The sequence below is a fragment of the Oryx dammah genome, unplaced genomic scaffold (assembly GCF_014754425.2).
Source record: "Oryx dammah isolate SB20612 unplaced genomic scaffold, SCBI_Odam_1.1 HiC_scaffold_28, whole genome shotgun sequence".
In the NCBI taxonomy this organism is placed as follows: Eukaryota; Metazoa; Chordata; class Mammalia; order Artiodactyla; family Bovidae; genus Oryx; species Oryx dammah.
Window position 1 is genome coordinate 95163243 of NW_024070212.1, and position 26376 is coordinate 95189618.

Genomic DNA, 26376 nt, shown 5'->3' on the forward strand with positions numbered 1-26376 from the left:
CTTAAATTTGACACATTTTATAACTTCCCACTAACTTCTTTCCAGTGTCATAGACACACATTATAATGAGACAATCCAAAAGCCTTATGAGATCTCTGGCTTGCACAGTCTCGCCACTATATACAATTCATTTTTCTTAGCTTTAATCCAAATATAGTTTCTAATATTTTCTAATAAGCTCTGGCCTATCTTGCGCTCACAGTTTATTGCTATCAGGAAGAATTTTCCCTCCTATTGATACCCCTCCCTTCCAACATTTCACTACCATTTTTTCCTTTTTTCCTGCCGGCAATAATTATAAGTTGTGAAGCCCACAAAAAAGCGGATATGAAATAGACTGTGTATGATTAGAGATAATGTCACAGGCATGCGTCCGAAACCTGCTGTCTGGCTAATGTGTGTTTTCCTCCCTGTGACACTGAAAACAGTCATTATGCTTTGGCAGGGGCAGGGCTTTGGCAATGGTGTGATCAGTGATTACATATAAAGAATGTCTTTCTTTATCTCCTAGCCATGAGGCTGAGGTAGACAGATTATATTTCTAAGATTCCTGATGGCATGAACTTTTCAAACTGACCTTCCTCTTTTGGTTCCTTGATTCACTGCAGTTTCTTTGCTGAAAATCAGAGGGTTAACAGGATCTGGAAATAAAATATTAATAGGTTCTCTGGCCTGGGTTATGAGTACTGTCCTGAGACTGAGGCAAAGACCTGGTCTTCTACAAAGAAAGGTGACCAGATAGAGGTGCAAATGTGTCTGCTGTTATTTGTAAAATGAAAACCTGTTCATTCTACAAATATTTATTGAGCACCTACCATGTGCTGGCACTATTCTAGGTATTAGAGATCAAGTAAATGCAGATGACACCACCCTTATGGCAGAAAGTGAAGAGGAACTAAAAAGCCTCTTGATGAAAGTAAAAGAGGAGAGTGACAAAGTTGGCTTAAAGCTCAACATTCAGAAAACGAAGATCATGGCATCCAGTGCCATCACTTCATGGGAAATAGATGGAGAAACAGTGGAAACAGTGTCAGACTTTATTTTGGGGGGCTCCAAAATCACTGCAGATGGTGATTGCAGCCATGAAATTAAAAGACGCTTACTCCTTGGAAGAAGAGTTATGACCAACTTAGATAGCATTATCAAAAGCAGAGACATTGCCGACTAAGGCCCGTCTAGTCAAGGCTATGGTTTTTCCAGTGGTCATGTATGGATGTGAGAGTTGGACTGTGAAGAAGGCTGAGCGCCGAAGAATTGATGCTTTTGAACTGTGGTGTTGGAGAAGACTCTTGAGAGTCCCTTGGACTGCAAGGAGATCCAACCAGTCCGTTCTGAAGGAGATCAGCCCTGGGATTCTTTGGAAGGAATGATGCTAAAGCTGAAACTCCAGTACTTTGGCCACCTCATGCGAAGAGTTGACTCATTGGAAAGACTTTGATGCTGGGAGGGATTGGGGGCAGGAGAAGAAGGGGACAACAGAGGATGAGATGGCTGGATGGCATCACTGACTCAATGGACGCAAGTCTGAGTGAACTCCCAGAGTTGGTGATGGACAGGGAGGCCTGGCGTGCTGCGATTCATGGGGTCGCAAAGAGTCAGACACGACTGAACGACTGAACTGAACTGAACTGAAGGACCAAAACAGAAAACTTCCTACTTTAATAGAGTTTACATTAAACTGTAACATGACAATTAGAAAGCAGAGGAGGGGGTGTATGCATAAGCAAAATTATCAAGTAAAAACTTAGTATACTAGGTAATGAAAACTAAGTTAATCATTTATTGTCCAAACCAGGACAACTCTGAGAGAGAAAGCATGAAACTATCAGTAATTTCAGTGGGTAAAGAGATATAAATCAGGACAATGGTCATCCTAAAATGCTGTGGAGGAAATAAAGTGATTAAGGGAAGTAAGGAATGTGGAAAGGCTGTAGGCAGGGAATGAAGAGAAAGGAGCGGATTGGAATTTTAAATAGGATTGTCATAGTGCTTCACTGTGAAGGAAGTAAGGAAACTATGTGGATATCTGGGGAAAAGTGTTTTCAGCAAAGAGAACAATAAGCATAGTAGCCATTAGAATGGACCATGGCTGGTATGTTCCAGCAGCAGCAAGGAAACCAGTGGCTACATGGAACGACTGAGTGGGAGAACAGTAGGAGACGAGGTCAGTGGGGTAGATGGAACATCAGGTCATGTAGGTCTTTTCAAGACATTGTAAGGGCTTTGGCATTTACTGTGGAGGGATGGCAGCTATCTAAAGCTTTTTATCTGACTTATGTTGCTTTACCATAATCACTGTAAATGATGTATTGAGACTAGTCCTTTAAAGGGGTAATATGTGACAAGAGTTGAAGTAGGAACACCAGTTAAGAGGCTGTTCCAGTAATCTGGGTAAAAATGATGGTGGCAGGAAGTAGATGGAGATGGTGAGAAATGGTCAGAATTTGGATGTTCTGAAGACAAAGTCAACACGATTTCATGAAGGATTTAATATGGGGCATGGAAGAAAGAATATTGTCAATGATACCTCCAAGTTCTTTGACCTGAACATTGCTGGAGGATAAAGTTATGGAGGTTCCTTAAATGAAAAGGGAGCATCTGTGGGTAGAATAGATTTGGGGAAGGAGATTATGGGTTTGGTTTTAGTATGTTACATTTGAGATGCTTGTTAAATATTCACATGGAAGCCTGTGTGCTGCAACTCCTGAACCAGTGCACAACAACTAGAGAGTCCGTGCATTGCAATGAAAGATCCCACACAATGCAACTAAGGCCCGACTCAGCCAAATAAATATATAAAAATGCTAATATATATATATACACACACATATATATAATGCTATTATATATAGTCACATGGAGATATGGAAAATACCGTTGGATGTGAGTCTGGAGTTTAAAAGAGAAGTCAGGTTTAGAGATAAATTTTGGAATCTGTTAAATTGAAGATCATTTGAGGAGTGAGTGTAGCTTTGGAAGAAAAGTCTTCCAAAGAGTGATCCTTGGCTCAATCTAATATTAAAAAGTCAGGAAGAAAAAGAGATACTAGCAGAAGAGTGGTAGAAGGAGAGGCCCATGAAACTGGGGGAAAACTTGGAGAGTATGGCATCTTGCAAGTCAAGATTTTTAAAAAAGTAGTGCACACACAAACACACGGGAAAGAGGGAGCCACTTCCGCTGATCTGTCAGGCATGATGACAACTGAGAACAATTGGAGGTCATGGAGGCCTTCACAGGAGCAGTTTCAGTGGCATGGTTAGGGCAGTGGCCTGACTGAACGGAGTTTAAGAAAGAAGGGATGATAAAGAATCAGAAACAACCAGAGACAACTGTGTTGAGGAAATGAGAAAAATGAAGTAGTGGTAGAAAAGGAAAGTGGAGCCAAGAGCATTTTCTTTTTTGTATTATTGAAGAATTAATCTGTTTTTATTCATATTTTATTCTGAAATGATATAATAACCTAGAAAATTTCCACTTTAGTTCAGTTGCTCAGTGGTATCTGACTCTTTGTGACCCCATGTACTGCAGCATGCCAGGCCTCCCTGTCCATCACCAACTCGCAGAGTTTAATGAAACTCATGTCCATAGAGTTGGTGATGTCATCCAACCATCTCATTCTCAGTCATTCCCTTCTCCTCCCACCTTCAATCTTTCCCAGCATTAGGGTCTTTTCAAATGAGTCAGTTTTTTTGCACCAGGTGGCCAAAGTATAGGAGTTTCAGCTTCAGCATCAGTCCTTCCAATGAACACCCAGGAATGATCTCCTTTAGGATGGACTGGTTGGCTCTCCTTGCAGTCCAAGGGACTCTCAAGAGTCTTCTCCAACACCACAGTTCAAAAGCATCAGTTCTTTGGCACTCAGCCTTCTTCACAGTCCAACTCTCACATCCATACATGATGACTTGTAGCTTGGACTATACAGACCTTTGTTGGCAAAGTAATGTCTCTGATAAGCTGTCTAGGTTGTTCATAACTTCTCTTCCAAGGAGTAAGCATCTTTTTATTTCATGGCTGCAGTCACCATCTACAGTGATTTTGGAGCCCAAGAAAATAAAGTCTGTAACTGTTTCCACACTTTCCCCATCTATTTGGCATGAAGTGATGGGACCAAATGCCATGATCTTAGTTTTCTGAATGTTGAGTTTTAAGCCAACTTTTTCACTCTCCTCTTTCACTTTCATCAAGAGGCTCTTTAGTTCTTCTTCGCTTCCTGCCATAAGGGTGATGTCATCTGCATATCTATGGTTATTGATCTTTATCCCAGCAATCTTGATTCTAGCTTGGGTTTCATCCAGTCCAGTCCAACGTTTCTCATGATGCACTCTGCATATAAGTTAAGTAAACAGGGTGACAATATACAGCCTTGACATACTCCTTTCCTGATTTGGAACCAGTCTGTTGTTTCAGGTCCAGTTCTAACTGTTGCTTGTTGACCTGCATACACATTTCTTAGGAGGCACTATGGTGGTCTGGTATTCCCATCTCTTGAAGAATTTTCCACAGTTTGTTGTGATCCACACAGTCAAAGACTTTGGCATAGTCAATAAAGCAGAAGTAGATGTTCTTCTGGAACTCTCTTGCTTTTTCAATGATCCAACTGATGTTGGCAATTTGATCTCTGGTTCCTCTGCCTTTTCTAAATCCAGCTTAAATATCTGGAAGTTCACAATTCATGTACTGTTGAAGCCTGGCTTGGAGAATTGTGAGCCTTACTTCACTAGCATGTGAGATGACTGCAATTGTGTGGTAGTTTGAGCATTCTTTGGCATTGCTTTTCTTTGGGATTGGAATGAAAACTGACCTTTTCCAGTCCTGTGGCCACTGCTGAGTTTTCCAAATTTGCTGGCATATTGAGTGCAGCACTTTTATGTCATCATCTTTTAGGATTTAAAATAGCTCAACTGGAATTCCATCACCTCCACTCATTTTGTTTGTAGTGATGCTTCCTAAAGCCCACTTAACTTGGCATTCCAGGGTGTCTGGCTCTAGGTGAGTGATCACACCATCATGATTATCTGGGTCATGATCTTTTTTGTATAGTTCTGCATATTCTTACCACCTCTTCTTAATATCTTCTGCTGCTGTTAGGTCCATAGCATTTCTGTCCTTTATTGTGCCTAACTTTGCATGAAAAGTTCCCTTGGTATCTCTAATTTTCTTGAAGTGATCTATAGTCTTCCCATTCTATTGTTTTCCTCTGTTTCTTTGCATTGATCACTGAGGAAGGCTTTCTTACCTCTCCTTGTTCTTCTTTGGAACTCTGCATTCAAATGGGTATATCTTTCCTTTTCTCCTTTGCCTTTCTCTTCTCCTCTTTTCTCAGCTATTTGTAAGGCCTCCTCAGACAACCATTTTGCCTTTTCGCATTTCTTTTTCTTGGAGATGGTCTTGATCACTTCCTCTTGTACAATGTCACAAACCTCCATTCATAGTTCTTCAGGCACTCTGTCTATCAGATCTAGTCCCTTGAATCTATTTGTCACTTCCACTGTATAACAGAAAGGGATTTGATTTATGTCATAACTGAATGGTCTAGTGGTTTTCCCTAGTTTCTTCAATTTAAGTCTGAATTTGGCAATAAGGATCAGAGCCACAGTCAGCTCCTGGTCCTGTTTAACTTTAGCTTCCAAATTTTGTTGATGCAGAAAAAAATAGACAACAGTTGCTGGAGTGAAATGCTTGAGTAGGTGACAGTGGATGGGATCTGGTAGGGGAAGTGAACAGGTAGACGAATAGAGGGGGTAGCCTTGGATAGGGGCAGGGAACCTTAGTAACATTAGGAGAGGTGGAGTTTGTGAGTGTATTTGTAAGTACCTGGGTAGATGTGATACTGGGGTCTTATGTTCTTCATGTTGCTTTCTTGGTGAAATCATAAGCAAGGTCATTAGCTTAGATGAGTTAGTTCCTGTAACACATTAGTGTTGTCTCTGTTGGGACACATTGTTGGAAGTTAAAGTTCATTGTTTAATTCACTTGTTGAATACTCACCAAGCACTTACTTGGTACCAGTCTCTGTCCTTGAAGGTCACCTGGGAGAGACAGATGCATAAACATAAACTTTCCAGGATGGCATGCATGTGCATGGAGTTAAATGTGGAAAAGAAAAATAATATCTTGGCATGAGAAAGTCTAGAAATGATTCAGAGGAAAGATGGAAACTAAGTTAGATGTAGCATGATAAGAATAAATGGGAAAAGGAAGGAAAGTCGTCCTAGACCCAGGGAATAGCATGAGCAAAGGCTTCTAAGAGTGAAAGACAAAGAAAATTCTCAGTATTTGGAGACCATGTTTGAAAACTGGACTTGTGATTAGACAGGTGGTTTGCACCATTCTGTGAAGGGCCTTTGCTCAAAATTCTCCAAGCCAGGCTTCAGCAATAAGTGAACCGTGAACTTCCAGATGTTCAAACTGGCTTAAGAAAAGGCAGAGTAACCAGGGATCAAATTGCCAACATCCGTTGGATCATTGAAAAAGCAAGACAGTTCCAGAAGAACAGCTACTTCTGCTTTATTGACTATTCCAAAGCCTTGACTGTGTAGATCACTATAAACTGTGAAAAATTCTGAAAGAGATGGGAATACCAGACCACCTGACCTGCCTCTTGAGAAACCTATATGCAGGTCAGGAAGCAACAGTTAGAACTGGACATGGAACATGTCCAGTTGGTCATGGAACAGACTGGTTCCAAATAGGAAAAGGAGTATGGCAACCCACTGCAGTATTCTTGCCTGGAAAATCCCATGGACAAAGGAGCCTGGTAGGCTGCAGTCCATGGTGTCGCTAAGAGTCAGACACGACTGAGAAACTTCACTTTCACTTTCATGCATTGGAGAAGGAAATGGCAACCCACTCCAGTGTTCTTGCCTGGAGGATCCCAGGGACGGGGGAGCCTGGTGGGCTGACATCTATGGGGTCGCACAGAGTTGTACACAACTGAAGTGACTTAGCAGCAGCAGCAACAACACAAGGCTGTATATTGCCCCCCTACTTGTTTAATTTATATGCAGAGTACATCATGAGAAATGCTGGGCTGTATGAAGCACAAGCTGGAATCAAGATTGCTGGAAGAAATATCAATAACCTCAGATATGCAGATGACACCACCCTTATGGAAGAAAGTGAAGAAGAACTAAAGAGCCTCTTGATGAAAGTGAAAGAGGAGAGTGAAAAAGTTGGCTTAAAGCTCAACATTCAGAAAATGAAGATCATGACATCTGGTCCCATCACTTCATGGGAAATAGATGGGGAAACAGTAGAAACAGTGTCAGTCTTTATTTTTTGGGCTCCAAAATCACTGCAGATGGTGACTGCAGCCATGAAATTAAAAGATGCTTACTCCTTGAAAGAAAAGTTATGACTAACCTAGATAGTATATTCAAAAGCAGAGACATTACTTTGCCAACAAAGTTCCGTCTAGTCAAGGCTATGGTTTTTCCAGTGGTCATGTATGGATATGAGAGTTGAACTATAAAGAAAGCTGAGTGCTGACGAATTGATGCTTTTGAACTGTGGTGTTGGAGAAGACTCTTGAGAGTCCCTTGCACTGTAAGGAGATCCAACCAGTCCATCCTAAAGGAGATAAGTCCTGGGTGTTCATTGGAAGGACTGATGTTGAAGTTGAAACTCCAATACTTTGGCTACCTGATGCGAAGAGCTGACTCATTTGAAAAGACCCTGATGCTGGGAAAGATTGAGGGCAGGAGGAGAAGGGAACAACAGAGGATGAGATGGCTGGATGGCATCACCAACTCAAAGGACATGAGTTTGGGTAAACTCTGGGAGTTGGTGATGGACAGAGAGGCCTGGCGTGCTGCAATCCGTGGTGTCGCAAAGAGTCGGACACAACTGAGCAACTGAACTGAACTGAACTGTGAAGGGCCTTAAGTGTCAGACTGAGGAGCTGAGACAGTGAAAGACTATGAAGATTTTAAGCAGGGATGTGCCTCTGACTGCAGAGTCTAAGCAAAGGTGGCCTTGAGTGGGACACACCATGGTGTCAGGGAAGCTAGGAAGCCTCTTGGATGGACCGAAGGCCAGTGGGGGTGAGGGCAGAAGGATGCCTGAGTAGGATGTGGAGGATCCTGACTTAGCCCCCTGAGGAGAGACATTCTCCTCTGAGATGGGAAGTGGCTCCCCATTGACATGCAGAAAGCACTGCCCGCTTTAGTGCTTTTAATAAAAACGGAAAATATATGTTTGTGTGATGCTTTTAATCATTTTGGAATTGTAAAGAGCTCTGGGCTTTGAGGGCTGGGATGGCCCTGTGTGAACATAAATTAGCCTGAATAGCTCGTGCTGTTTATGCGCACTATTTGCTGTAAATTTGGTTCTGTTGCCGGAATCCTGCATCACCTGCATAGCCGTCTGCCTCAGCACGCCTCCTGTTGAAAATTGCAAGGGTGACTTTTGGCTTTGGCTTCCAGTTAGGAGGATCACGGACTCCAAGCTGAATTAGGGAGGTTTTCATTAATAAACTAGTGTGATCTTTAATTTGCTCACTCATTCTGCACACTGGGACTGATCATCTACTCCAGCCAGACCCACGCTAGCTGCTGGGAACATGGAGACAAGATAGGCCCTGGAGGCACCCACAGCCTCAGATACCAGGAGTTTAAACAAAGGTAACCAGGGCCAGTTAGGGCAAAATGAGAAGAATGGTTGCTTCTACCTGGAACCTTTGAGACCAGGGCTATGACTTGTCCCATGAGAAATGGGTGAGTTTTAGCTGCTTGCTTAGAATTCTTGAAAGCAGAGTCAGGGTTATCACCAAGGGCTTGAACCAGGTGTTAGCCTGACCCAGGGTAGGATACTGATTCTGCCTCCTTGCCACCCGTGGGACTGTCAGAAAGACCGTGGACTCCTTCCAGTCTCAGTCCCCACCTGTTAAAGGCAGTAGTTATAATATAGATATAAAGTTCCTGACATAGATTCAGTCCATGATGCATTCTCTACAGACATTGGCTTGCTTTCCCTGACCCATGCTCACCTCCCCAGCAGGGAGAGGCAGGAACGAGCCATTCTGTTCTCTATAAACAGGTTGGTCATGGCCAGGAGCATACATTGGCAACTTGTCTCTCTATCACCGAACTCCTCCGTGGCTCCCAGTGTCCTCAAGAATGAAATGCACACTCCTACCCAGGACAAAGGAGACTCTTTAATATGCCCTCACGCCTTTCAGGACCGCCTCCACACACCCCTCTTTGTCCTCTACTCTCTGGTCACATCAGAACATTCGCTACTCCGGGGGTGCGTATGTGCTTTCTCGTCTCTGAGTCTTTGCTCATGCAGAAGCCTCTGCCTGGACCCCCCAGCTTCTCTTTCCCTCTTCTCCACCTAGAAAAACTCCACTCACCCTACAAAAAAAAAAAAACAGTCTTAAGGCCTTCTCCTCAGGACACTTCCCAGACGCCTCATTTACACTTACTGTTGTCATCTCTGGCAACCACGACACTTTTCTGTCATGTTATATTTTTTCTACTGACTTTGATGGGAGTTGATGGTGCATAGGCTAAAATCCCTCACCGTCTTCAAACATCTCCAAATATTCTAGAACTAGGGAACGAGCGTGAAAGCTAATATGGTGGTTCCAGTAAGAACCTGTGGTTGACTAAGCTGCCTGAAGATGCTGTTAGAGAAGCGCGAAGCTAACAAGCTTTAGAGCATTGTCCTTCCCTCATAGCACACTGGACCCCTTAAAGAGGTACACACTTGACGGTGAAGAAACAATGGTTCTGAGTTAGGAAGTGGTAGAGCTTGGCATCCCGCTACTTTTCCGCCATGGCACACAGTCTCATTCAAAAATGCCTGTGAAGAAGCAGTCCTCCAGGCCCCACTGTGGGCTCCACTTGCTTCCTCTGGCCTAGGGCCCCACACTCAGGTCCCCTGCACTTGGGATTTCAGACTCTGTGGTTTCTATCTTAAAACTCTTAGTAATTTTACCTTTGAATTTGTGTTTTATAATCATCATCTGATGGAGATGACAAAGCCATATATCAAAGGCTTAGAGCCTAGGTTCATGCACAGTCTGGCCTCCCACCACCCCCATACCTCTTCAGACTAGGTTCTTGGCCACCTTCTTCCTCAGATGCTGGAAATCTGGTCCCCACCCAGCTTCCCCTTCCTGGGACAGCAGTTCCAGGGTATATTCAGTAGATAACTCAGCAGGATAAAGTGCTGGAACAGGCTGGATTTCTGCCCTGCCCCTCCCCGATCTGCTGCCATGCCAGTCCCAGTGTGAGAATTGCAGTACTCTTGGGGATTGACCAGACACCGTGATCTTTGTTTTCTGAATGTTGAGCTTTAAGCCAACTTTTTCACTCTCCTCTTTCACTTTCGTCAAGAGGCTTTTTGTTCCTCTTCACTTTCTGCCATAAGGGTGGTGTCATCTGCATATCTGAGGTTATTGATATTTCTCCCGGCAACCATGATTCCAGCTTGTGCTTCTTCCAGCTCAGCTTTTCTCATGATGTACTCTGCATATAAGTTAAATAAGCAGGGTGACAATATACAGCCTTGATGTACTCCTTTTCCTATTTGGAAGCAGTCTGTTGTTCCATGTCCAGTTCTAACTGTTGCTTCCTGACCTGCGTACAAATTTCTCAAGAGGCAGGTCAGGTGGTCTGGTATTCCCATCTCTGTCAGAATTTTCCACAGTTTATTGTGATCCACACAGTCAAAGGCTTTGGCATAGTCAATAAAGCAGAAATAGATGTGTTTCTGGAACTCTCTTGCTTTTTTGATGATCCAGCAGATGTTGGCAATTCGGTCTCTGGTTCCTCTACCTTTTCTAAAACCAGCTTGAACATCTGGAAGTTCACAGTTCACGTATTGCTGAAGCCTGGCTTGGAGAATTTTGAGCCTTACTTTGCTACATATGAGATGAGTGCAATTGTGCAGTAGTTTGAGCATTCTTTAGCATTCCCTTTCTTTGGAATTGGAATGAAAAATGACCTTTTTCAGTCCTGTGGCCACTGCTGAGTTTTCCAAATTTGCTGGCATATTGAGTATAGCACTTTCACAGCATCATCTTTCAGAATTTGGAATAGCTCAACTGGAATTCCATCACCTCCACTAGCTTTGTTCATAGTGATGCTTTTTAAGGCCCACTTGATTTCACATTCCAGGATGTCTGGCTCTAGGTGAGTGATCACACCATCATGATTATCTGGGTTGTGAAGATCTTTTTTGTACAGTTCTTCTGTGTATTCTTGTCACCTCTTCTTAACATCTTCTGCTTCTGTTAGGTCCCTACCATTTCTGTCCTTTATCGAGCCCATCTTTGCATGGAATGTTCCCTTGGTATCTCTAATTTTCTTAAAGAGATCTCTAGTCTTTCCCATTCTGTTCTTTTCCTCTATTTCTTTGCATTGATCACCGAGGAAGGCTTTCGTATCTCTTCTTGCTATTCTTTGGAACTCTGCATTCAGATGCTTATATCTTTCCTTTTCTCCTTTGCTTTTCACTTCTCTTCTTTTCACAGCTATTTGTAAGGCCTCCCCAGATAGCCATTTTGCTTTTTTTGCATTTCTTTTCCATAGGGATGGTCTTGATCCCTGTCTCCTGTACAATGTCATGAACCTCAGTCAACAGTTCATCAGGCACTCTATCTATCAGATCTAGTCCCTTAAATCTATTTCTAACTTCCACTGTATAATCATAAGGCATTTGATTTAGGTCATACCTGAATGGTCTAGTGGTTTTCCCTACTTTCTTCAATTTAAGTCTGAATTTAGCAATAAGGGGTTCATGATCTGAGCCACAGTCAGCTCCTGGTCTTGTTTTTGCTGACTGTATAGAGCTTCTCCATCTTTGGCTGCAAAGAATATGATCAATCTGATTTCGGTGTTGACCATCTGGTGATGTCCATGTGTAGAGTCTTCTCTTATGTTGTTGGAAGAGGCTGTTTGCTATGATCAGTGAATTTTCTTGGCAAAACTCTATTAGTCTTTGCCCTACTTCATTCTGTACTCCAAGGCCAAATTTTCCTGTTACTCCAGGTGTTTCTTGACTTCCTACTTTTGCATTCCAGTCCCCTATAATGAAAAGGACATCTTTTTTGGGTGTTAGTTCTAAAAGGTCTTGTAGGTCTTCACAGAACTATTCAACTTCAGCTTCTTCAGCGTTACTGGTTGGGGCATAGACTTGGATTACTGTGATATTGAATGGTTTATAGATGGGGAAACAGTGGAAACAGTGTCAGACTTTATTTTTTTTGGCCCCCAAAGTCACTGCAGATGGTGACTGCAGCCATGAAATTAAAAGATGCTTACTCCTTGGAAGAAAAGTTATGACCAATCTAGATAGCATATTGAAAAGCAGAGACATTACTTTGCCAACAAAGGTCCATCTAGTCAAGGCTATGGTTTTTCCTCTGGTCATGTATGGATGTGAGAGTTGGACTATGAAGAAAGCTGAGCACTGAAGAATTGATGCATTTGAACTGTGGTGTTGGAGAAGACTCTTGAGGGTCCCTTGGACTGCAAGGAGATCCAAACAGTCCATTCTGAAGGAGATCAGCCCTGGGATTTCTTTGGAAGGAACGATGCTAAAGCTGAAACTCCAGTACTTTGGCCACCTCTTGCGAAGAGTTGACTCATTGGAGAAGATTCTGATGCTGGAAGGGATTGGGCCAGGAAGAGAAGGGGACGACAGAGGATGAGATGGCTGGATGGCATCACTGACTCGATGGACGTGAGTCTGAGTGAACTCTGGGAGTTGGTGATGGACAGAGAGGCCTGGCATGCTGCGATTCATGGGGTCACAAAGAGTCGGACACGACTGAGCAACTGAACTCAATGAACTGAACTGGGGATTGACATCTGGAGTAGATTGGAGCAGCTGGCCCATGGGAATGAGTATGTCTGTTTGGACCTCCCTGTACTCAGTTGGCAGTGAGAGGAGGAGGTAGAATAAGAGAAGGTGTTCCCAGCAGCCAGTGGGCCAAGCAAACTTGAGCACCCAGTCTCATGGTGGAGCCCCAGGATACCCATGATGGTTTGCACTCACCCTGCTACTATCCCCATGCCTGAGAGAGCATAGCATTAAAAAGAAAATAAAAAAATATGATCACAAGTAGGGAAAGAAATACTAGAAGCAGGAAAAGGCTTTATATTTTATTGCCTATAATGCCCCTTTCATCCTTCTTTATATATATATATATGCATATATATGGGCTTCCTTGGTAGCTCAGGTGATAAAGAATCCACCTGCAATGCTGGAGACCCCGGTTCGACTCCTGAGTTGGGAAGATCCCCTGGAGGAGGGCATGGCAACCCCCTCCAGTATTCTTGCCTAGAGAATCCCCATGGACAGAGGAGCCTGGTGGGTTATAGTCCATGGGGTCACAAAGAGCTGGACACGACTGAGAGACTAAGCACAGCACAGCACATGCATGTGTGTGTGTGGATACTTATATATGTATTTACACATGTTGTATATATGCATATGTATACACATATTTGTGTGTGTGTTAATTAATTGGTTTTGTTTACGGCCTCACGGGGCCTTTGTGGCTTTCCGCAGGCCGTCTCTAGTTGCAGCGGGCCTACTCTTCATTGTGGTGCACGTGTTCCTCATTGCAGTGGCTTCTTTTGTCGAGAAAAACGGGCTCTAGGCACACAGCCTTCAGTACTTGTGGCTCCTGGGCTCTGGAGTGCAGGCTCAGTAGTTGTAGCACATGGGCTTACCTGCTCCAAAGCATGTAGAATCTTCCCAGACCAGGGATCGAACCCTTATACCCTGCAATGGCAAATGGATTCTTATCCACTGTACCACCAGGGAAGTCTAATTCTGCTTTTTGAATAAGGGGCTCTGCACTGTTATTTTGCACTGGCTCAACAAGGTGTGTAACCAGTCCTGATGCTTGGCCCTGTGCTGGGCACCAGGGCTACAGATTTGAGTGCATATAACCTCTACCTTCAAGGTGGCTGTTGGGTCTGCAGCTTGGACTAGTTAGAAATAGGGACTTTTTTATTTAAGGGTAGTTTTACGCTTTGCAGGCCAAGTCTCTGTTACAACTCAACCCCACCTTTGTAACATAAAAGGATCATAGACAATATGTAAAAGAATGTGTGCAGCTGTGTTCCAATAAGAGTTTATTGATGGACCTTGAAATTTGAATTTCATATAATTTTCACATCACAAAATATTATTTGTCTCTTTATATGTTTTCAGTTATTTGAAAATACATAAACAACATTTCTCAAGAGGTAAGTCAGGTGGTCTGGTATTCCCATCTCTTTCAGAATTTTCCATAGTTTATTGTGATCCATACAGTCAAAGGCTTTGGCATAGTCAATAAAGCAGAAATAGATGTGTTTCTGGAACTCTCTTGCTTTTTCCATGATACAGAAGATGTTGGCAATTTGATCTCTGGTTCCTCTGCCTTTTCTAAAACCAGCTTGAACATCAGGAAGTTCACAGTTCATGTATTGCTGAAGCCTGGCTTGGAGAATTTTGAGCATTCCTTTACTAGCATGTGAGATTAGTGCAATTGTGCAGTAGTTTGAGCATTCTTTTACATTGCCTTCCTTTGGAATTGGAATGAAAACTGACCTTTTTCAGTCCTGTGGCCACTGCTGAGTTTTCCAAATTTGCTGGCATATTGAGTGCAGCACTTTCACAGCATCATTTTCCAGGATTTGAAATAGCTCAACTGGAATTCCATCACCTCCATTCCATCATTAGCTTTGTTCATAATGATGCTTTCTTTTTTTAAATGTATTTATTTATTTTTTATTTTACTTTACAATAGGCCCACTTGACTTCACATTTCAGGATGTCTGGTTCTAGGTGAGTGATCACACCATCGGGAAACAACAGTTAGAACTGGACATGAAACAACAGACTGGTTCCAAATAGGAAAAGGAGTATGTTGAGGCTGTATATTGTCACCCTGCTTATTTAACTTCTATGCAGAATACATCATGAGAAATGCTGGGCTGGAAGAAGCACAAGCTGGAATCAAGATTTCTGAGAGAAATATCAATAACCTCAGATATGCAGATGACACCACCCTTATGGCAGAAAGTGAAGAGGAACTAAAAAGCCTCTTGATGAAAGTGAAAGAGGAGAGTGAAAAAGTTGGCTTAAAGCTCAACATTCAGAAAACTAAGATCATGGCATTTGGTCCCATCACTTCATGGGAAATAGATGAGGAAACAGTAGAAACAGTGAAAGACTTTATTTTTAGGGGCCCCCAAATCACTGCAGATGGTAACTGCAGCCATAAAATTAAAAGATGCTTACTCCTTGGAAGGAAAGTTATGACCAACCTATATAGCATATTCAAAGGCAGAGACATTACTTTGCCAACAAAGGTCCATCTAGTCAAGGCTATGGTTTTTCCAGTAGTCATGTATGGTTGTGAGAGTTGGACTGTGAAGAAAGCTGAGTGCTGAAGAATTGATGCTTTTGAACTGTGGTGTTGAAGAAGACTCTTGAGAGTCCCTTGAACTGCAAGGAGATCTAACCAATCCATTCTAGAGGAGATCAGTCCTAAGTGTTCTTTGGAAGGACTGATGCTAAAGCTGAAACTCCAATACTTTGGCCACCTGCTGTGAAGAGTTCACTCATTGGAAAAGACTTTGATGCTGGGAGGGATTGGGGGCAGGAGGAGAAGGGGACGACAGAGGATGAGATGGCTGAAGGGCATCACCGACTCAATGGACAAGAATTTGGGTGAACTCTGGGAGTTGGTGATGGACAGGGAGGCCTGGCGTGCTGCAGTTCATAGGGTCGCAGAGTCGGACACGACTGAGCGACTGAACTGAACTGAAACAACATTTAGCCGTGGACTATGCAGAAACAGGCAGCAAGCTAGCTTTGGCGAGTAGGCTGCAGCTTGCTGACCTTGAACTAGATGAACTCTAAGAGTCTTCTAGCACTCACTCAGGTGAGTTTCAGAGAGCTGGATCTTTATTCTCACTTTCCTTTTTCCTTTTGTTGTTCTGGGTTTCTCTCTCTCTCTCTCTCCATATATATTTTTTTTTCTCTCACTCTCTCTCTCTCTCTTACAAGTTCTCCTTTTTACGCTTACTTTCACTCTCTATGTATACACTAAACACACACACATACACAGACACACACACACATACATACACCTGATTTAAAAACCACTGGTAGAACCATCTCAACACAAGGAGCTTATTTTTTCCTTTCAACTGATGTAAGTAATGGAGCCAGTGCCCTTTCTTCATAAGAGGCCAGCTGCTGAATTCTTGCTCGCCTCATAATTACAAAATCATTGAAGCAGAGACAAGAGGGAATCCAATGTAGTGCTCCACTTGCAAAGAGAAAATATTGACACATTTAGGGGCATAATAGTCAGATGAAGAAAGCATGTCCTCTATTCTCTGCTCCATCTATCTTCACAGACACATCTTTTAAATGTGTTTTTGAATAGGATACAAACGTGATATTAAGACAAGCAGTGGACAGTTGTCACCATCTGCCATCTGCCCACACATAGGAGCTGGCTCAGGAAAGAAAAGATTTGACTCAGAGAAACTGCAGTGCTTCATAAAAAGAATGCAAATTATTCATTATATTTTCTTACTCACCTACCATGTGCTCATAGCTAGAAGACTATTAGGAGCAGAGAGGTGTGACATTATAAAAACAGAATGAACTTCTAGAATTGTAAGACTTGAGTTTGAATCCCTGGGCTGGAACTGCTTAGCTATGCTGCCTAGAAAAAGTAACTGAAACTCTCCAGGCTACCATTTCCTCATCTGTATAAGAAAGGTGATGCCTATGTTCCAGGTGTGTTAACAAAAATTAGTGATTTGAGCTAAGAGAAAAAGAGTGCAAAGTGCAATGCCTGACACACGATAGGTATCAGCAGGTGGCAGCAGGAATTTCATTCTTGAGGCCACTGAAGCCTCTGAAGAGCTCAGTGATGGAGAGAGTGTTAGTCACTCTGTCATGTCCGATTCTTTGTGACCCCATGGACTGTAGCCTGCCAGTCTCCTCTGTCCATGGAATTGTCCAGATTAGAATTCTGGCGTGGGCAGCCATTCCCTTCTCCAGGGGATCTTTCCAACCCAGGGATTGCACTTGGGTCTCCCACATTGCAGGCAGATCTTTTCAGTATGAGCCAGAAGTCAAACCTTGGTATGACTGCAAAGCCCATGCTTGGTAGCCACAGAATGCTGGTAAAGTAGATGGCCTAGAGCAGGGGGCCCTCTAGGGGACTGCAGCTGGGAAAATAAAGGCTTGATCAACTACAAAGAATGCCTTGCTCTTCATTTATTGGTGATAACACCTTCTTTTTATTGTTTATTCCACCAGTCATTCAATGTATGGTGGGCAAGAACATTCAACAACTTAAAGTAACTACAAAAAATAATAGTTGAAAAAGCCCTGACCACTTGGATCATGAGCTGTTTCCCATCTCTGCAGTTTCTGATTCTGCTCATTTCTTAATTTATTCAAGTGTATTTATTGAGCATTGTCTTAGTCTGTTTGAGCTGCTATAACAAAAATGTCATAGACAGGGGCTTTTAAACAACAGAAATGTATTTCTCATAGTTCTGGAGGCTGGCAGTCCAATATTAAGGCACCAACAGATTCAGTGACTGCTGAGAGACTGTGTTCTGGTTCATAACCTTCTTCTTGTTACCTCACATGGAGAAAGTGGCAAGAGATCTCTCTGGGGTCTCTTTTGTGTACTTAGTCAGGTTTCTATTATAAGGACATTAATTCCAAACATGAGGGCTCTGCCCTCAACACCCAGTAACCTCCCAAAGCCTCTACCTCCAAATACCAGCACATTAGTTTTCAACATGTGAATTTTGGGGAGACACACATTCAGTCTACATCTGGCATTTACTCTGTGCCATGCACTATGATTAAATGCTGGGGCTGCAATAGTGAGTGAAACAGTTTTTACCTTCAAGGAGCTCACAGTTGGACAAGTGTAGGATGGTAGCCAAAGCACTATAACAGCACAAAACAATGGCATCTTAAGCCAATCCAGGGGGGTCAGATAAGGCTTAGTGATGGAGATAACCTTTAAACTGAGGTATGAAAAAGGAGTAAAAAGTAGCTCCCCAAGGAAAGATTGTGACAGGAAGGATGTGGCAGGCAAAGGGAACAGCGTATAAAAAAGCATGAGGACTGTACTTTCAGGGGTCATCAATACAGAAGTTTCATACAGACAACAGATTGATGGTTGTCAGGGAGGACAAGGGCTGGGGGAGTAAAATGGGTGAAGTGAGTCAAGAAGTTTTTGATTTTAAAATAAGTAAGCCATGGGGATGGTGACTAGAGTCAATAATTTTGTATTGCATGTTTGAAAGTTGCTAAGAGAGTAAACCTTGAAAGTCCCCATCACAGAAAAAATACAACTTTGTATGGTGACAGATGGTAATTAGAACTTATTGCGGCAATCATTTCCCAGCATATACAAATATCTAATCATTGTTGTACACCTAAAATTAATATGTTATATGTCAATTATACCTCAGTGAAAAATGGAAAAAGAAAGACATGGCGGGGGGGGCGGGGGCAAGAGGAAAGCATGGTGTGCTGGGGACTAAAGGTGAGCCACATGGAGCCTGGACGAGGAGCAGAATGGCAGCAAGACTGGAGGCTACAGGAACTGGCAGAGCAGAGTGAGAGTGCTAGGTACTTTGGACATTACTGTTCTATCAATGGAGAATTTTAAAGAGAGTAGCACATTTGCATTTTTGAAATTTCACTCTGGTTGCAGGGTAGAGCATAGGTTGAGGGGAAGTGACGCTAGAAGCAGGGAGACCAACTCCTAACTTTGTGGTCTTGGATAACTCACCTTTCTGATCCTCAGTTTCTTTATCTAGAAAATAGAATTATGAAATATACCTCATAATGTTGTGGGACTTAAGTGAGTCAATATAAACAAAATGCCTGTCCCAGGTAAGTTCTTCTCTGTCCCCACTTTCCATTTTGCCCAAGGCTTAACACAGAGCCTCGTATAAAATTCATGCTAAACAATCTGCGTCTGTGTCTAGGTAAGTGACAACTGTCTTCTGGAAGCTGTGACAGGGGCAGCTTAAAGGCAGTTGTAGATAGGGAGTAGATGGCTACGATTGCCTAGATCCTAACCTAAAACAAATTTTTCCCTCAAATTCTTAGAAGGAAACATGTCCACAGAAAACAACCCCCCTCCCAGTAAAAGCACGAACACAAAAACAAAAATCACATACACACACACACAGACTCAAAATACTTGAAACTTGGTAAACCTCAGGGTGGAACTTCAACCTGTATTCTGAGTGAGCTCCTTTTGGCCAAATGAGGCCAGCCGATATGGCTCCCTTTCCTCAGGGTTCACAGGAGATGAACCCTGTGAATCTCTTTTCTCTGAGGGAAAAGAGAATACCTCTAGGGCAATCCTGCAGAAAATACTGAAAATACCACCCCTTATATTTTGGCCCAGTCAGTGCCCTTGATCTCCAGCAGACCTCCTCAGGCTCAGTGAGAAGTGACATCATCCATACTTAGAAGGGGATTAAGGAGGAGGGGAACTCGGAGCATCCCTAAATCCTCGTGAACTTGTTCTAACTCTGTCTGGATGTGCATTTCCAAGTTTTAGTGGGATCTGTCTTTGATTGTAAAGTTTAAAAACAGCCTTGTTATTTAGGGAAAGCATTTCATTTGATGCCAAATCAGGTCCCTGAGTGAGTGTTTCCAGTGCCACCAAAGCTGGTGAACCAAGAACAAGAGAGGTGGTTCTCCCCTGAGAGTTTAAAATACAAATAGAACTAAAACCTTAATGCCAGGCATATAATATGAAAAGTCATCTCTCACTGTAAGAAACACAATGAATGAACAAGATAATGAAAAAGAATTCAAGCCTACAGAATCATCTTTTTAAAAAAAAGACAAATAACATTTATACCATATGATAACTATTACATTAACAAAAAGTATTTTAAAAGTTGTAATCCCCCGTGCTGGCAAAGGTACAGTAAAATCTTTATCTCAAAAACTTCTCATGGGAATGTAAATTGGAATGCCCCTACTGGAAAGCAGTTTGGCAGCATGTATCAAGAGTAATAAAAAGGTACATGTTTTCTGACCCAGTAATTCCACTCTTGGGTATTCATCCCAAAGAGATAATCTAATCCAAATGAAGGAAAAAATTGTATGCAGGAAGGGGCTTATTGTAATGTCATTTATAATAGCAAAATAATAACAATCCAAATGTTCTATATTTAAGTAAACCATTCACTTTCACTAAGTGGAACATTATGAAGTCATTAAAATAACATTTATAATGACTATGTAATACTATTTGAAAACTTCTTATGATATAACCTAAAAATAACAGAATATTGAAAGTAGCAAAATTGTATTTGTGCCATGATTACATCTTTGTTTTCATGTATAATTATTATCCACACATTATAAGTATAGATATTTAGACAATAACTACCAAATAGCACAGAAAAAATGAAAGTGGCTGTTGAGATCTCAAGTTTTTGTATATACTTTTATCTTTTTATATTATTAATATTATTATTTAATGATACTATATATTATGGATACAGTGCTTTTAATAACACGGGTTTCATAGCCAGAAGTGTGGTTTAAATCTTAGTGCTATCATTTAATGGCTTTGTGACTTCAGGCATTTATTTAACCTCTTTGAGTATCAATTTCCTCATCTCTAAAATGGGGGTTAAATACCTGCATTATGAGAGTGTCATGAGGATGAAATGAGTAAACATAAATAAAGCATCTGTTGCTTAGTGGATGTAAAATTAGAGTTTTTGCATCTTAATTAACAATTTTTAGAAAACATCAGTTTAAAAACATACAAGCACACACATAAGCACATACATATATAGATATACAGTTAGAATAAATTTAAAAATAGGTTAGGAAAATCGGGCAAGGGAAAATAAGGTAGTTCTATAACTGTTAACTCCCCTCACTTTTCCAGTTCCTATCTCTTAAAAGTGCAATGAGAATATTCTGACTGCATTGTTCAGAAATTAATCATGAATGATGCTAATTTTTCAAAAGCAAAAGGAAAGAAAAACAAAAACAAAAAACAAAACCCAGAAATACCTCTTCCCACCCCATTCTACTCCTGAACATGCATACACACACACACACACACACACACACACACCCCCTCTCATCAGGCTTTAAGATGTGTCCCTGGAATTCCAAGAAAATCACATTTTGGTCTTTTTTTTCTAGTGAACGCATTTGCTTTCCCCAAGTAACAAAAGGTATCATTTTGCTTTTAATTATGGTTTGTTATTATGCATTGCTTTTATTTGGCAAAGATGTTTGTTTCAGGAAAATTAATTTAGACAGTTCCATTTTTCAAGCAATAATACCTTCTGTCCCAGGCTTACAAAGAACAATTAGATCTGGATTCTTTCCCCACAATCAAGCTGGCAATTTCTTATGGAAAGTCGTGGTCAATCAGTGTGGAATGGAGCTTCCAGGAGAGCCAGTCAAATGCAGAAAATAGACTGTTATGGCCTGGCACTTTTACTTCCTGCAGTATATATAACTCTGACATCCTGCAGAGGCATTACTCTGGCTGGGCAGAAACACAGATTAATGTTGCCTCACTTTCAATGCCAGAGTTTTATCCTGAATGTCATGATATTTTTCACAGGAACTCCAGTTTCATGCAATTCCGCAAACATGACTGAAGACCTGCTCTGTTCCAAGTACAGTGGTAGGAGCTGGAGGTACCGAACTGAGTCACACAGCATCCTTGCCCACAAGAGTTCTCACAGCAGGATGACTCACAGATGATTGCAACCCACAGGGATAGCGTCTGTGGCCAAGGGTAGCACAAGGTGCTGAGAGGCCTGAAGGAGGCACCTAACCCAGCCTGGGAGAGCAAAACATTTCCAGAAGGTGATGATGTAATAGAGAAGTCACATATAGAGACAGGGGGGAGGAAAGGCTTTCCAAGCAGTCTTGGAATTAAAAATAAAACTCTTACCAGGCTAAGTGCCATTTACCCAGAGATTATATGACAAATGTGTAGGTTAGCTGCTTAACTAGTAAATGGGTTGCTAAACCCATTTGAAAGTATTTAGCCAACTTACCCAGGGTCACTTAGCTAGTAGGTGGTGGAGACACATTCAAAGAAGATAAATTATTAAAATTATTAGCTCTTACAGCAAGAAATTGGCAAAATTGGGCCAAAGCATGTGTCTCTGGTTCATTGTGTCACTCAGTCCTAACCACGCTTCTGTGCAGGCACATGTGAACAAGTTTGCACACTTGCTGAATCTGAAGAAGAGTGGGACCAAAAGAAAAACTTTATTGAACACTTAGTTGAATGTAATAAGATCTTTTGTGAAGTCAGAACCTCCGAGCTCTTCCACCTAAGTAGGGAAGAGTGACCTTAATCCTCAAAATATCTGAAATGTTAATGTTTTATAGAATCATTTCTCTTCAAAAAAGACATGAATATTTTATATTATATTCCATAATACAGCAATTGTTGTAAAAACTCTGAGTGAAATTATATTCTGGTTTTAAAACACTTCTTACGCCCACATTAGAAACGTGGAAATGAGAGAGATTAAAAAACTCATCTAAGGGCTGCTGCAGAGTCGTGAGGGACAGGCTAGGATTTGTGTTCATGTCTCTCTGTTGCTATTATCCATGGCACAGACATGGGTCTTCTTATTCAGGTTCCAGGGCTCTCGTGACCACCACATTTCACCTGTCTCTGTGCTCCATAGGACTTATTCAACAGCATCACGGGAGTCAGCTCTGCTGGTTCCAAATACAGCTCTGCTGATATGTCACGGCAGGACCTGGCTAATTCCTATCATCCACTACACCTCAAGATCCCCTTTCTAAGGACTCTTAGAAGAGATTTCCTCAGATGTCAAGTCGGGAACAAGGGAGATGCTGTCATTCAGTTGTTTTATTTGGGGTTTTGTTTTTATCCTTGGTATATACACTGGTTACAAAATTGTAACTGAGTTTTCCACTGTGCCTAGGTGGCTGAAAAGCTGAAAGTCAAATTTGTATCTCACCTTGGGCCAGTGAGCAGAGTATCTTAGGATGTGAATTCTGAGTTGTGACCTTATACCTCAGTTCCGTTCAGTCGCTCAGGCATGTCCAACTCTTTGCACCCTCATGGACTGCAGCATGCTAGGCTTCCCTGTCCAGCACCAACTCTCAGAGCTTGCTCAACCTCATGTCTGTTGAGCGGTGATGCCATCCAACCATCTCATCCTCTGTCGTCCGCTTCTCCTCCTGCCTTCAATCTGTCCCAGTATCAGGGACTTTTCCACTAAGTCAGCTTTTCACATCTGGTGGCCAAAGTATTGGAGTTTCAGCTTCAGCATTGTCCTTCCAATGAATATTCAGGACTGATTTCCTTTAGAATTGACTGGTTTGATCTTCCAGTCCAAGAGACTCTCAAGAGTCTTCTCCAACACCATAGTTCAAAAGCGTCAATTTCTCAGCACTCAGCTTTCTTTGCAGTCCAATTCTCACATTCATACACAACTACTGAAAAAACTATAACTTTGACTAGATGGACCTTTGGTGGCAAAGTAATGTCTCTGCTTTTTAATATGTTGTCTAGGTTGATCATAGCTTTTCTTCCAAGGAACAAACATCTTTTAATTTCATCCTGGCTGCAATGATGAAACATCTGCAGTGATTTTGGAGCCCCCCAAAAATAAAGTCTCTCACTGTTTCCATTGTTTCCCATCAATTTGCCATGAAGTAATGGAACCAGATGCCATGATCTTAGTTTTCTGAATGTTGAACTTTAATCCAACTTTTTCACTTTCCTCTTTCACTTTCATCATGGGGCCCTTTGTTCTTCTTCACTTTCTGCCATAAGGGTGGTGTCATCTGCATATCTGAGGTTATTGATATTCCTCTCAGCAATCTTGATTCCAGCTTGTGCTTCATCCACTCCAGCATTTCTCATGATGTACTCTGCATAGAAGTTAAATAAGCAGGGTGACAGTATACAGCCTTGATGTACTCCTTTTCCGATTTAAAACCAGTCTATTGTTCCATGTCCATTTCTAACTGTTGCTTCCTGACCTGCATACAGATTTCTCAGGAGGCAGGTAAGGCGGTCTGGTATTCCCAACTCTTGAAGAATTTTCCACAGTTTGTTGTGATCCACACAGTGAGAGACTTTGTCATAGTCACTGAAGCAGAAGTAGATGTTTTTCTGGAACTCTCTTGCTTTTTTGATGATCCAGTGGATGTTGGCAATTTGATCTCTGGTTCCTCTGCCTTTTCTAAATCCAGCTTGAATATCTGGAAGTTCATGGTTCATGTACTGTTGAAGCCTGGCTTGGAGAATTTTGAGCATTTCTTTGCTAGCATGGGAGATGAGTGCAATTGTGAGGTAGTTTGAACATTCTTTGGCATTGCCTTTCTTTGGGATTGGAATGAGTACTGGCCTTTTCCAGTCTTGTGGCCACTGCTGAGTTTTCCAAATTTGCTGGCATATTGAGTGCAGCACTTTCACAGCATCATCCTTTAGGATTTGAAATAGCTCATTTGGAATTCCATCACTTCCACTAGCTTTGTTCATAGTGAAGCTTCCTAAGGCCCACTTGACTTCACATTCCAGGATATCTGGCTCTAGATGAGTGATCACACCATTGTGGTTATCTGGGTCATGAAGATCTTTTTTGTACAGTTCTGTGTATTCTCGCCACCTCTTCTTATTATCTTCTGCTTCTGTTAGGTCCATACCATTTCTGTACTTTATTGTGCCCATCTTTGCATGAAATACTCCCTTGGTATCTCTAATTTTTTTAAAGAGATCTCTAGTCTTTCCCATTCTATTATTTTCCTCTATTTCCTTGCATTGATCGCTGAGGAAGGCTTTCTTATCTCTCCTTGCAATTCTTTGGAACTCTGAGTTCAGTTGGGTATATCTTTCCTTTTCTCCTTTGCCTTTAGCTTCTCTTCTTTCCTCAGCAATTTGTAAGGCCTTCTCAGACAACCATTTTGCCTTTTTGCATTTCTTTTTCTTGGGGATGGTCTTGATCAGTGTGATGAACCTTCACCCATAGCTCTTCAGGCACTCTGTCTATCAGATCTAATCCCTTGAATTTATTTGTCACTTTTACTGTATAATCATAAAGGATTTGATTTAGGTCATATCTGGATGGTCTAGTGGTTTTCCCTACTTTCTTCAATTTAAGTCTGGATTTGGCAATAAGGAGTTCATGATCTGCACTACAGTCAGCTCCCATCTTGTTTTTGCTAATTGTGTAGAGCTTCTCCATCTTTGGCTGCAAAGAGTATGATCAATCTGAATATAATCAGTCTGATGACCTTGCACCTAGCATCATCTAATTTCTCCTTATTTTTCTATTCCTCCATGTCTTTGTATGTGTTTTAATTTTGTTTGATTCTCTTCTTGTAAGCATCTTCTGTTATTGGAGATCAGTGTTCATTTCAAAGAGATGCCCTAGTAGTCTTAAAAACTGGATTTCAAATTAAAGAGACTCATTAGTTCCTAGGAACAGAGGGTAGCAGAGCCTATGGCCAACTCAGATTCCTGTGCCATTCTTTTTTTTGCAGTATTTATTGAATAGCTTTATTGAGGTATGATTGAAATAGAATCATAGATATGATTGAAATAGAATCAAATTGAGGAAGCTACACATATTACAAATGTCCATACACCCATGAAACCATCACCACAATCAAGATAATAAAAATTTCCACCACCAGTTTAAAAGTTCCTCATGCACCTTTTCTTTTTATTTTTTTTAACTTTATTTTACTTTACAATACTGTATTGGTTTTGCCATACATCAACATGAATCTGTCATGGGTACACACGAGTTCCCAATCCTGAACCCCCCTCCCACCTCCTTCTCCATACCATCTCTCTGGGTCATCCCAGTGCACCAGCCCCAAGCATCCTGTATCCTGCATCGAACCTAGACTGGCGATTCGTTTCTTACATGATATTATACATGTTTCAATGCCATTCTCCCAAATCATCCCACCCTCTCCCTCTCCCACAGAGTCCAAAAGTCTGTTCTTTACATCTGTGTCTCTTTTGCTGTCTCGCATCCTGGGTTATCATTACCATCTTTCTAAATTCCATATATATGTGTTAGTATACTGTATTGGTGTTTTTCTTTCTGGCTTACTTCACTCTGTAAAATCGGCTCCAGTTTCATCCACCTCATTAGAACTGATTCAAATGTATTCTTTTTAATGGCTGAGTAATACTCCACTGTGTATATGTACCACAGCTTTCTTATCCATTCATCTGCTGATGGACATCTAGGTTGTTTCCATGTCCTGGCTATTATAAACAGTGCTGCAATGAACATTGGGGTACACGTGTCTCTTTCAGTTCTGGTTTCCTTGGTGTGTATGTCCAACAGTGGGATTGCTGGGTCA